This window comes from Pteropus medius, unplaced genomic scaffold, assembly GCF_902729225.1.
Source record: "Pteropus medius unplaced genomic scaffold, Ma_sr-lr_union100, whole genome shotgun sequence".
NCBI lineage: Eukaryota > Metazoa > Chordata > Mammalia > Chiroptera > Pteropodidae > Pteropus > Pteropus medius.
The window spans coordinates 20,374,661-20,388,234 of NW_024355205.1; the positions used below are offsets into that span (position 1 = coordinate 20,374,661).

General features: G+C 34.6%; 1 pseudogene; it reads left to right on the top strand.

Annotated features, from left to right (window-relative positions):
* Positions 1-2,704: 2,704 nt before the first annotated feature.
* On the top strand, positions 2,705-2,823 carry LOC120598969 (uncharacterized; annotated as a pseudogene).
* The last annotated feature ends 10,751 nt before the right edge of the window (positions 2,824-13,574 follow it).

Consider the following 13,574-nt stretch of genomic DNA (forward strand, 5'->3'; position numbering starts at 1 on the left):
AATAGTGAGAGTTTCCTTCCAACTCTCTGATCCTCAGAATGAAGAATCAGCTGAGCCCCCAAACTTACAAATAATATTTATTCCACTTGGGTTACAGAATAGTTTTATGTTAAGAATGTTTTCTCGCGATTATAATTAACATCATGAAAATCTTATTTACATAAATAGACAACTAAATCGTTAAAGGTCCACCAAACAAAAACAATTTTTTTTAAAGAAAGACAGGCTCGGAGCACTGGAGCCCTAGATTTAGTTTGTTCCACCCAGATTTCTGGATGAACTTTAAGTCATTTATCTCCTCTTTATCAATTCTTTTGAATGAAAAAAAAATGAGAAAATAATTCCTGGCTACCTCACAGGATTGGTATAAACATCAAATAAAACAATTCAGTTTTTTTTTTTTCATAAATCATAAAATGCTTACCTAATACAAAGCATTATTTTTTATTGTGTGTGCTGAATGAGAAAGTTTGAGGTCTCCAGCTAATTGTCTTTAAAATCTGAAACACATGTTGTAGTAAGTATCCTTTTGTATCTTTGCACTCTCTCTCTCTCTCTCTCTCTCTCTCTCTCTCATCTCTCTCTCTCTTTCTCTCTCTCTTATTCTTGACTGATGGATGCTGCAAGTCTGAAAATCATTATGCTACAATCTTTCCAGCCCTACCAGCCACAAAAATGTGTCTAATGAGAATGTTGCTCCCTAATGGTATTAATAGAAACAGAGGTTCTAAAATATTGTTACGAACATTTAAAAAGTTCTGCCATTTCTAATTGGTCCATGAATGTTTAAGAAAAACAATGAGTTTATTCTGAAGCAACTCAGAATGATAAGATTTTACTCAAACCCTCTACATAATTTCACCTCCATGCTAGAATCATCTGGTAAGTTATGTCAAGTATGTCAATAAGCAGTAAAGAAGTGAAAACAGGACATTACATGGGCATTCTCCTTATCATTCTAGACACAGTATTGTTTGAAGAAAATTTAACAACTAAACTGCAGTGGTAAAAGTACATCGGCTTATAAATAAATACAAGTTGTTTTCTTGGCAGTGGGCTAAAGTGTGGAGTACACATACCCCATAAGATAAGCAAGAGAGGCTATGGAGGTATGCAAAGAACATATTACAACTTCTAACATATATCCAAAAGTCAGTGATCAAGCTTTATTAATATTCAGACTTATAAGGTACATGTTACTGACATAAATAAATATATTTATATCACAAGGTACTCATTTGCTCAAATATTTCTTATTGATAGGGATATAAATCAAAAACTTTGGAGAATAGATTTAGATGAAAGAGAAATTTTGCATTAGGTGATATTCTGTCCAGGAGACACTCTAGTAGCTACTTAGGATAACCCAAGTCCACAGACCAGTCTTAACCCAAACTATATTAAGTGATCTTTTTAAAACTAGAAAATGACCCTTAATCTAATTGAGGGTTAATTAAAATGGGTAAATGTAACTAAGAAGGAGATGGGGAAGAGAAACAGAGACAGAGAGAAAGAGAGAGAGAGAGAGACATGGAGGGAGGGAGCACGGCTGATTGGAAGAAGTAGAATAGAGTGAGAATAAAGATGAGTGGTTTACTATAAACAATACAAAGAAAAGATGCTAGTGGCTGATATACTATTTTGAAACCTGACTTCGGTAAACTGTCATTTTATTCTCTCAGCTGGAGACACTCCAGAAAATTCAGGTACAAAACACTATTAAAGCAAATTTTCTTTAGTATTAAAATGAAAAAAAATAAAACTACTATCCTCATGTTTTCTGCCATGTTGTTCCTCTGCCTCCAGCTCTATGCAGTCTCTCCAGCTACTGTGGGTCCTGCTTCTTCCTAAGAACTGTAAATCACACCACCTGAGACAAATCATAGCTTAAGACTGTTGAACTAGGAATCAGAAAACTTGATCTCAAGAACTATTCCTGCCAGAGCATAACCTTAACAATGCAATAACTTGGGAAATGTGAGGTTGTTTCCCCTTCTGTAAAATCTTCACTGATTTCTAAACTTTTAGCTCCAATTGTCTATGATCTTATATTATTTAATCATATTAATTTGAAATATGACTATTGAGGAAAACTTTTACAGCATATGAAAGATATTTAGAAAATAAAATTGCTGACACTGGTGATTGATTAGATGTGAGGAACAACAGATACAACTAAACATTAGTTTTATATTCTCACCCAAGCCAGTTTTAAAAACAGCTGCTAATGAACAGTTTTACATAGATGATAGGGAGTTTTAATCAGGAAGAAATGTAGCTTGATGAAGAAGACTTAGGTAACCCAGAGAGACAGAGGGCCTGGAGAAGGCAGAGAAATGACAACTATTCGATCTTGTGTAGTGTAGGTGATTAAAGAAAGCAAGGACGCTTTTCTGATAAAATCTAAGAGAAGTATAGTCAACCCACATCTAAGTGGAATAAATTGCTTCTAAGTGCTTTTCTTGGACAAACCCTTCATTAAATGCTGAATTTCACTATTTTTTTTTTTCATGTAACCCACTGGTTCTCAGTGAGGGTGAATCCCCCCGGGGCATTTGGCAACATGTGGAGATATTTTGGGCCGTCATAAACTGAGAAGTGCTACTGGATACCATATGCAGAGACCAAGGATGTTTCTAAACATCCTGTAATGCACAAGACAGCCCTCCATGACAAAGAATTATGCAATACGAAATGTCAGTGTGTTTACAGCCATGCTACCCTGACCGTGCCTGATCCCATCTGATCTCGGAAGCTAAGCAGAGTTGGGCCTGGTTAGTACTTGGATGGGAGACCACCTAGGAAGACCAAGTGCTATAGGCGTAAAAAATTAAAAAGTAAGGGATTATAAACTGACAAGGTCCTTGCAACCTGTGAGGTCAATCAAGGGTTGCCTGGCCTTAAAAAAAAAAATGTCAATTGTGCGGGGGTTGAGAAACCCTGAAACCCACAGACATCAAATTCTGCACATACGCACTGTGCTGTGTTGAGAGTCACTGAGAAAAGTGTCATAGGCCCTGCCTGTGAAGACAAAAGACCTAAATTCATTAACTTTCATGATAAGAACAACTATTAAAATAATAGCTCAGATAATAACAGAAGATATGCCATAAATCAGTATGTCTGTAATTGTTAAATAAATGGTACCAATAATAAGTGTTTTGAGCAGTTTACAGATTTTTCTAGATCGAAATGCAAAAGTCTGCCCAGGAGAAACTTCAGATATTTTGTGAACAAGGCAATATCTGAGATGTCCAAAGAAGATAGAATTTAGTTCCTCAAAGAACCAGAGATCATGTGACAGATGGAACAGCATACACCAGAGCTTCTGGGGAGAAAAGTTCAAATGTTGTTCAGATAGCAAAGGGTATACTGCTTTGCTTAACCAGAAGAGCCAGCTAGGCTGGTAAGTAGATTAAGACCGTATTGTGGATAGTCATATTTTGTTTACCTGGAGATAGAGTTTGGAGTGGAAGACTAACAGGATGAAATTTGCATTTTATAAAATGCAATTAGGTAACAGTATGTTGAAACTGACTATCAGAGGCACTATGAGCAAAGAGAGAACTCAAGAAGGATAAAGATATTTGAGGTATGACATAATAAATTCTAACACCAAAATGGTGGCTCTGAGAAAGAACAGATAAGAATGTCAACTTGAAAAATAAGAACAAACAGGATTATCCAGATGTTTATAAGGGTATATAATTGAAAGCGATTTGCTTTGTTAAAAGGTATATTAAAAACTGACCTAAGCCAATTTGGCCATTCATCCACTGTAATTCTTTCTGTAAACAATGGTAGATTCTATTAACTAGAGGTAGGGGATGGCTAACATATGACGGTGATGATGATGAAGATGGCAATGATGATATCAACTACTTCCTAGGAACCATGAAGAATTTTCTTGGCCTTGCCTGGCTTATTCCAACCCCTGGGCCTCAACAGTCCTGCATAAGCTCTGTCCACCCTCCTACAGTGACAGATCTTTGTCATAGGTCTGTACTGTATGTCTCCTCCCTACTTATACAGGGTTTTGTTGGGTAGAACCCCACTAAAATCTGCTTGCTGCCCGTATCTGCACAACCTGGAGGTATCCGGGGTTAACGTTCCATGGGGCCACATATTAACCAATCAAGGATGGAAGCCAATAGACATAGGCTCTCTTTTTACTCCCCTGCCTACAGGAGATTCCAAGGCATAGTTTATACTGCTTCCCAGGTGGTTCTGTAGGATCGATAAACCAATCACCTATAACAATAGCCAACTTGCTAAGGTATTTTGCATTGCCTCTTATTTGTGCTTCCTTGCCCCATCATTCACCTGGATCTCTGGGATCACACACTTGCCCTAACCCTTTGTTTCAGGTCTGCTTCATGAAGAACCCACGTAAAGGCAATGCTGCTGATGATGATAACGATGACAAAATAACTAATATTACTGATACTTGCTAAGAATCAGTCACCACTACAAACATTTTCACCCTCATTACAATCCTATAAGGTTGGTATTATTATTCCCATTTTTACAGATGAGAGGCAAAGAGATGTTCCTGAATGTCCTCTTCAATAAGTTTTAGTGACAATGACTTGTTGATGAAGCTACAGATGTTTATTCATTGACATTTTCCTTCTCTAAACAAAAAGAGAAAATCAGGAGAAATAGGTGGCTACATTAGGTAGATGTTTCTAGGTTTTTTTTGATAACATGTAACATTGATTCAACAAATAAATTACAAAGTAGACTTTGAAATTACCCATTATTCATTATCATCTCATTAATTTTAGTGGATTTATTTATTTATTTATTTATTTATTTAGACTATCCATTTTTTTGAGAAGTAATCAATATCAGATTGAGTTCTAAGATTTTGAAAATAATGGCAATTCTGGGGACAGAATAACAAGTACCTTGTCAAGTGACAGAATCATATCTTCAGGGTATACTTTAGCTGTTTCTGACAGTCTTCAGCATTTTAGTGATAATCTAATGATGTATCTCCATATCATAATACACAAAATAAAAAGTGTATGAGCATGCATGAAACAGTTTACATTTCTTCCTGAGGCACTTAATTTTGTGCTTGTGCCCTATAGAGCACACCTAAGCAGGAATATACTTCATCAAGTCACCTTTCTGTAATTGGTACTTCTTACTGATTTAGCAAACTCTGGGGACCGAAATCCATGTTCCAATAACAGGGTAGGGTCTTCCCTAGGTATTGAGAATGTAACATACTCAGAAGCATTCTTCAATTCAATATTAATAAAAAATAAAATAATTTGTGAAGAATCACTGGATATTTGTTCTAGAATAAAAACAATATAGTTTACAAATTAGTAAATATAAATATGATTATGAATACAGTGGGTTTAATATATTATACTCAATAGGCCTCCTGTTAACATTTTGTTCAGACTCACTTCAGCGAATGGGTAGAAAGTCTGTCAAAGCTTCTATCCTGCTTCTGTTCGGACGTGCTTTCTTCATGATACATTCTCTTGGTGTGTCACACTGCACACGTGTGACACAATTTCCATTTTAATGACTACTTTCTGGTGTCAGATCTCCTAATCCAAGTGACATAACATTTTTAGTTTCTCTAGTTATGAACACTTAGAATTCACATTTAAGTTTACAGTTTTCATCAACTGACTAATGCTAAAGATTTTAGATTCCCTGTCCTTGAAAAGTGTTCTGTAAAAGGTCATGCAAATGCAAAGAAATGACACCTCTTTCTTACACTTTTTCATATGTACCACTTCCTTGTGCCTTTGAAGTACAGAATCTCTCAGACTACTTACATTTGCAAGTTGCACACTCTGCATCATGGCTTAGATTAAGTTTTGGAATGAAGTAGATAAAACTAAGTTTGGAAGAACATTTGGGTATAATGAAATTTGAAGATATCTGGGAGCAGTTGGTAGATGTGAGTATGGAAATATTTTTAAAAAATGGTGGCAGAAACAATAGAAACAGAGGTTAGAAATAAACATCAAACTGAAAACATATTTACAGTATTTATAAAAGACAAAGGGAAAGTAAAGTCCTCTTACAAAATAATTTTTAAAAATGATAAATACTAAAGTGGAAAAAATAAAGTCAATGACAATAAAAGAAATTTTAGAAAAATATACAAATGATCAATACACTTCTTTAAAAACTATAACCAAATGAATAATAATTAAAACAACGAGATGTCAAACCTATGAAATTGTCCAATACTAGAAATATTCTCCGTTATTAGTGAGGTTATTAAGAAATGGAGACTCTCATATACTACTCTTAATGGTACACATTGGAACATTCTTTTTCAAAAGCATTTTAAATTATAATTATTTCAAAAGCATATCTTTCAACCTAGAAATTAAATGTATAAACATTTCCAAAAAAAAGATTAATTACATGAAGGTTTAGCTACAGTGATGTCCTTTTCAATTTTACTTATAATTGCAAAAACAATGGACTCAATCTAAATAATGGTACTTTTATGCAACAAAATACTATACACATACTAAAATAAAAATATTGATTTTTTAAAATGTTATGAAAAAATCCATATATACTGTTAAATTTTAAAATGTAGGCTACAAAGCAATATTCTAAAATAATCTTATTTTAGAATAAAAGATATATGTATGCATTTTTTAAACTACAAAAGGGTATGTGACAAGTGCCAAATTATTAATAGTACTTATGCCTAAATCATGAGATCTTGATTGAATTTTCTTTTTATTTGTCTGTGTTTTCAAATTTCCTACTGTAATCCCAAGTAATGTGTGAAATATGTTAATATCAAAATACAACTGAAGCATTGAAAGAAATTCCTGTAGGAGGAAAGTATTCTGTAAACCAATTGAATTGTTTGAAGAAGTGAATATTCATCCTTTTGACTAATTCCTAACTTAAAAATTAAAATAGTTTAAAAATTATAACACCCTCTTGCTGCTTTTAAAATATATATGTAGATACTTTCTAACATACACACTGTACTTGGAAGACTTCCAGTTTAAGATGGCATCCAATTAAGAGACCTTGATGCAACATTTCTAAATTTCCCACAAAAATATTTGCAAATACCCTTAAAAATGCAAAAACTTATAATATTACAAAAATTTGATCAGCAAGAATTTACTTACTTATTTACTTAAGGAACCAGCTTGAAAAATGAAATTAGTAGCCCCCCATGCCATATCTGCCTGAAATGTCTTTTGCCTTCCCAAAGTTCAACCAAGTGACATGGAAGGGGCCACAACACAATGGCTAAGAGTAAGTACTCGGAAGTGAGGCAGTATTTCTAAGATCATAAAGTTGACATCTTGAGTTTATGGAAACTTCCTGAAACACCAGCGATATTATTTTCACAGAAGGATAGAGAGGGGTGGAAAGAAAATTCATAAGACCCTGAATATTTTCTACATGCAGAAACAAAGGACAACCATTGTCATGCTAATCAAAAGTTAAAAACAAAATATACATCTTTAAGGATTAAAGAAAAGGCACAGATATGAGTAGCCTTAGGAATTTAAAATTGGAGGAATAATGTAGATAATTATGAGGTGGCTTCCTTTTTGGCAGTTAATTTGGATACATTAATCATAATCAACTCTCTTTAATCAGAAATTGGGATTTCCTGAGGACTTTTCATTAATTGCAAACCAGAGCAGTAGGCAAATTATTCTTCACTGTAGATCAGAGTACTCCTTTGTGGGTTATGCTCATATCCCACAGAATTAAGTTCAAATAGAATTTTTACTGAATTTTGCTATCATATTACCACACATCTCCCATTAATTCATTATTGCTAATAGGAAACATATGTGTCCCTAAAATGGTATAGCATGAAATAACTGAGCTAATGAGTAAAAGTGAGCTTCAACAGGTACAGCAGGGAGCATGTAGGTGAATGGTTTAAGGGCTGATGTTTTATTCAGCACAGAAGCAGTTAAGCCAGCTCTATAGTCTCCTCTACTTTGCACTGGCTTCTAATGACATTAAATCAAATTATATTTCTTTATAAGATTTAATGTTTAGCTTTTCTAATTTTACTTTTCTAATGAAATTGAAGTAGAACTTGAAATTGAAGTATGCAGTCATTTGGATAAAACTGAAAGTGCCAACAGTTATATTCTTTAAATTGAATAGCAGCCCTTTTTGTTTATCCCTAGTAAGTGGTCCAATAATTTCATGTAAAACTTTTCTACCTCTTTTATTGAAATTTTACCAAAAGCTTTGAAACTACAAGTGAAATTATTTATCATAAACGAAGAGTTCCCTGAATGAAAAGTTTAATTTTAATGTAATTGTTTGAATTAATATGTTTGTATTTGATTATATAAATATATATAATGTATATTATACATATGTGTTAGAGGACAATTATCCACCCTTTTGATATTTACAGTTAGCAATCTATGTCCTTCCTATTTAATGCAGTTTCACCAGTGCAGTGGTTTCCAGAATCATTCTTCACTTTCATTATGAATCCTTGAAAACTTCGTGCAAGGACCGGCCTTCTTCTGGGCAAAGCACTGGTGTGAAAGTCAATAACCAAACATCTCTTTCAGGTTCTGAAGCTGCTAAGCACACATCTTGCCCAAGTCCTTTAAACTCTCTTGGTCTCTTGTTTCTTCACCCATAAGATTAAGTAACAACAGTAATTATTTATTATGTTATCACTATTATAAAACTAACAGTAGCTAACTTTTTTTTGGAGTGCTTGCTGCATGTTACATAGAGTGCTGTAAGATCTCATTTAATCGCTACTAGAGCTCCATATACAGTAAGAATTATTTCCCCATTTTACTGGTAAAAACAGTGAGATATGGAGAGAATTGGAAACTTGCCCAAGTTCTCATAGAGAGTAAAGGGCAGAACCAGAAAAATAACTAAGGTCTAAATAATCAATAAAAAATGTTTAAAGGTACCCTCAGTTCTAAAATTCGGATTAAAATAGGAGTCACCTGTTGAACTATAACTCTGCATAAAGGTAACCCTGGCTTTAAAAAAAAGTCATAGTATGAAAATTTTACTTGAGGAGAAAAAAAGAAAATTTTGCTTATGAAACAAACACATTACCCATAGTTCTAAAAATTATTCTCTATTGGAATAATTTTATAATGATATCTAATGTAATTTTCTTATAAATGTTTTTAAAGCTACTATTTAAAAGGAGGACTATTTGTAATTTTATATAAAATCCGAGGCCAGGTCAATATTACTTCTTGTTCATTTTCAAATGACCATTTTCCTCTTTTGAATCATGTCTACAATTACCGTCTGTGCTTTTTACGGCTGTGCAATTGAAATCTATAAGTGAAATGTAATTTCATTATTTGTAAAGGCAGAAACAATGAAACTGTGCTCATATTAATTTCAGTAGTGCATGTACTCTAAAATGTTTAGCCAGAGTAACAAAATTCAAGTCAATCCTAGTTATTATCAGGCTAGAAATCTCTTAGAATTGGAACCTAAGGCAAAGCCAACTTAAGGGGTTGAGTCTCTCGGTTAATCAGGACTGATTAACTTACTAAACTTCCAGGAACAATGATCTGCTATTATAGCTTTCTTCGTTGCAGCTTACCCCTCGGCCTTTGTTCACACTGACATTTGGCTTGTAATGCTTTCTCCTATTCGGTTAGCTTTTACATATCCCTTCTTGTACTATTAAGCCTCAGCTTTATGTTACCTTCTTCTAGTATAACTTCCTCATGCTCTACCAAAACCAACATACATGCCCCCAAAAATGGGATAGGTGCCCCTCCATGGAGATTTCCATTGCTGCTTATAGTACATTATAGTACAGTTGTCTGTCTATGTGTCTTCCTTCCCTAAACGATGCAATTAACTTGTTTCAAGTATCTTTTGTATATAGAAAACAATCAAAAAATGTCAAAGGCATACAATAACCATGTTTCTCACAGATCTGTGAGTCATCTGGTAGTTGGCTCTACTGAACACCCCTGTACAGTCCACTCCTAGGATCCATGACCAGGCTGCGAATGCATAGAATCAATTCAGGGAGAGAAAAGTTATGACCAGTAAATCAAATAACATGAAATAAAAACTATTAGTTATCCATCTTTATTTGCATATCCAATGCCTAGAATTGTACTCAACCACAGTGAGTACTCAAGACATGTTTGAAGAATGAATGTCTCTGATACTGCTAATGATGTCCCCAAACTCATCCATTTTGTGAAGCATATTCCAAATCACATCAAACTGCCAGAGATTTGAAAAACAGGATAATGAACTATTTATTTCAATTTACTGAGACATGAGACATTTGATAGCTCCCAAACAGAAATACAGTGATACAGACTTTCATACAATAAACTACTAGATTATGATTTGGGCAAAGGAACATATAGTAGCAGCCTTAGAAATGTAATTTATCCATTTGTGTTTGTTATACAGTCATCCCTGATACCTATGGAGGAACTGGTTCCAGGACCCTGCGCAGATACCAAAATCCATGGATACTCAACTCTGCTTTATAAAACTGCACAGTTGTTTCATGTAACTTATGCAATCCTCTCATATACTTGAAATCATCTCTAGATTGCTTTTAATATGCAATACAATGTAATGCTATGTAAATAATTATTTAGGAAATAATGACAAGGAAAAAAGTCTGTACATGTTCAGGATAATGCAACCATCATGGGCTTAACTACATGGTACACAACAGCAACAACATAACTCTCTTTCTTTTGAATATTTCAATTTGTGGCTGGTTGAATTTGTGGATGCAGAACCCACGATGACAGAGGGTCAACTACATACTGTTTCCCAAAATGGCTCCAACAACCCCTCCTTTCTCACATGCCCTTTTGCAATGTGACAATGCCACTCCTCCCATGGAGGTATAAAGTCTATTTTCACCCTCCTGGGACCTAGGCTGTCCTCATAACTTGGTTGCCCAGTAGGATATGGTAGGAGTAACCCTGTGCAACTATGGCCTGTGTCTTAAAAACTCTTACAACTTTTGCATTTGTTTCTTCAGAATTCACTTTTCATGTAAAGAAACTCGGGCAAGACAACTAAATGAAGGATGACCACATGAAAAGACAAGACACATGGAAACGAACGAAGGTCCTAGATACGTTAGGGAGGCCCTCCTGGACCCTCCAGCCTCCAGGTGAGCCACCCAGCCAAAACCAGGTGAAGCAGAGACAAGCCACCCCCTGCTGAGCTCTGCCTGAATTCCTGACCCGCAGAATAATGAGTAATAAAATAGTTTTCTTAAGACACTAAGTTTTAGGGCAGTTTGTAACCCAGAAATAGATCACTGAAAGAGTGCTTAAACTGCTTTTGAAAGAAGAGAAAAAATTGGTGCTGCAAACTCTGAAATAAACCAGCTGGAATCATTTTACACATAACTATTACAAAATTGCTTCATCTGAAATAAAGTACATTTTGTATGAACATATAAAGAAAATAAGCACTGAAATTTTCAGACAAAGGGAAAGCAGACCTCCCACTATTTCTTGTCTAAACTTGAATGTATGGATATAAATATTGTTCAGTTTAACTTTGTTAGAAAAATCAGCAAGCTGTCAGAGCATTTTAAACATTAATAAGTATGATACAAATGATATACTTGAGTATATTATAATTTTAAATGTCTCTACTTTTATCTAAATAATCTTTGTACCATTAAAAAAAATCTCCAGTTTCTATAAACACTTCAAACTTAAACACTTAAGCTCATGTAAAATTAGGAATCAGTAAGTAAGTGAATTAGAAAGACTTCATTCCTAGCAAAATTCAACTGGCTACTTTTGAAAAAGATCCACTGATAATATGAACTTACATTGATCTTCTGAAAGGTGTGATTTCAAATCAAGCAGGAGAGGTAACATTTTATAGGAATATCTCCTTCTTACTGATGTGAAAATGCACTCACATGGATACTAAACTCCTTTAAAGCTTATGTAATAAATGTAAAAGTAAACACATTTCAAGTTTATATTCAATTCCACCTGAATATGTCACAAAGCAAGCATGTCACATCCAATATAAAGGGAAACATGAGGCTTCTTAGAAAGTGTAAACATTTCTACTTTAACAAGTCTAATCTGATTCATCATCATCAGTGAGTACCAAAAAAAAAATAGTCTGGAAAGATTCCAAAGATCATTAAAAGTGACGGAAAAAAAATGCTACTAATTTTTCATTTTGACTATAGAATTAGCAACAGGAGAGCATTTTAATTAAGGTTACACTCTTTTCACATTATATTTTCAAATGCTTTATCATTTTGAGGAATATGTGCTCCTGGAAACGTGTTTAAAAAAATCTCTCTAAATTGTGATCCTTCCCCCAGAGGGAAAATGCTACTTGTTTATGATTACTGTAGAGGGACCAGTGCAGGCCATGGAGGGAAGAGGCCTTCCATGCTTGCTACTCATGTAAGAATGATTCTGTGATAATCCACTCCACCTGCTCTATGCAATGTATGTTGTGTCTTGGCTTCTCTCTCTGTGTACTGTAGACAGTTGCAAGTTTTGCCCAGAAAGATCTACTCATCTTTGGATATTATATGCAAACTACTTTATCTGCTGCTTATTTCCCAGCAAGCCAAGGTCACAGCACCTTATTTGAGTATGTGTATTGTTTAAACCATTGTTTCAGGTTGCCATTGTTCTCTTCAGCTCACCATTCAAGAAGCACGTGGCTATTTGATCCAGATCCTTTATCAGGCCCATTTCAGTTGAGAAGTACATGAGCTGTGCCATAATGAATTTTCAGTTAAGATCCTATCTAATCATTGTTGCTGAGTTAATTAATAAGATTAGATGATCCTGAATATGTTACTTACCCCTCAGGAGGGCTTACATTTCTTATCTCCTATAAAGTTGTAATTTTTGCTGAGTCTCCCCACTTCTGGACACATGGTGGATCCTACTTCCTTGCCACTTTATATCAACTGTGGTCAAGTGACTAGTTTTAGCCAATGAAATATGAGTAGAAATGGCATGAAATACTGTAGAGCAGAAATTTTAAGTCTCAGTGTACAATTTGCTATGTATCCTTCCTAATTTGGCAAGCATAAAAATTATATATTAAAATGGAGCCTCTGTCAGCCTCTATCTCTCACTGATCAGAATGAGCACAGTACCCAGTCAACAAGGATGAACATGTTGCATTTATTATTTTAAACCACTGATATTTGGGGATTGTTTGCACAACAGCATAATCTAGCCTTTGGTGGCTTACTCCATGTGAGTACAGCTTTCACAATACCGATTAGAAAACGTTCTCACAGGAGCATCCCCTGATCTGCTATATTTAGGATAGAAGATGTATAATGGTGTTAACAAAGGAATTAATTCTGAGAAAAAGAAAGAAATGCATCTGCAGCTTGGACCCTGATCAGGAAGAAATGTTCAAAACACCTGTCCCAAGTGCAGTGCAGCAAAGAAGGCAGCACATAAAAAAGACCACACTCATTAGGACAGAGAGAAAGAGGGTGCCATGTGAGCAAAGAAAGGAAATTCACTTTGATAATATATAAAATACACAGCAAGAACTCTAGAAACCCTACAGGAGAAAGCAATCATCTCTAA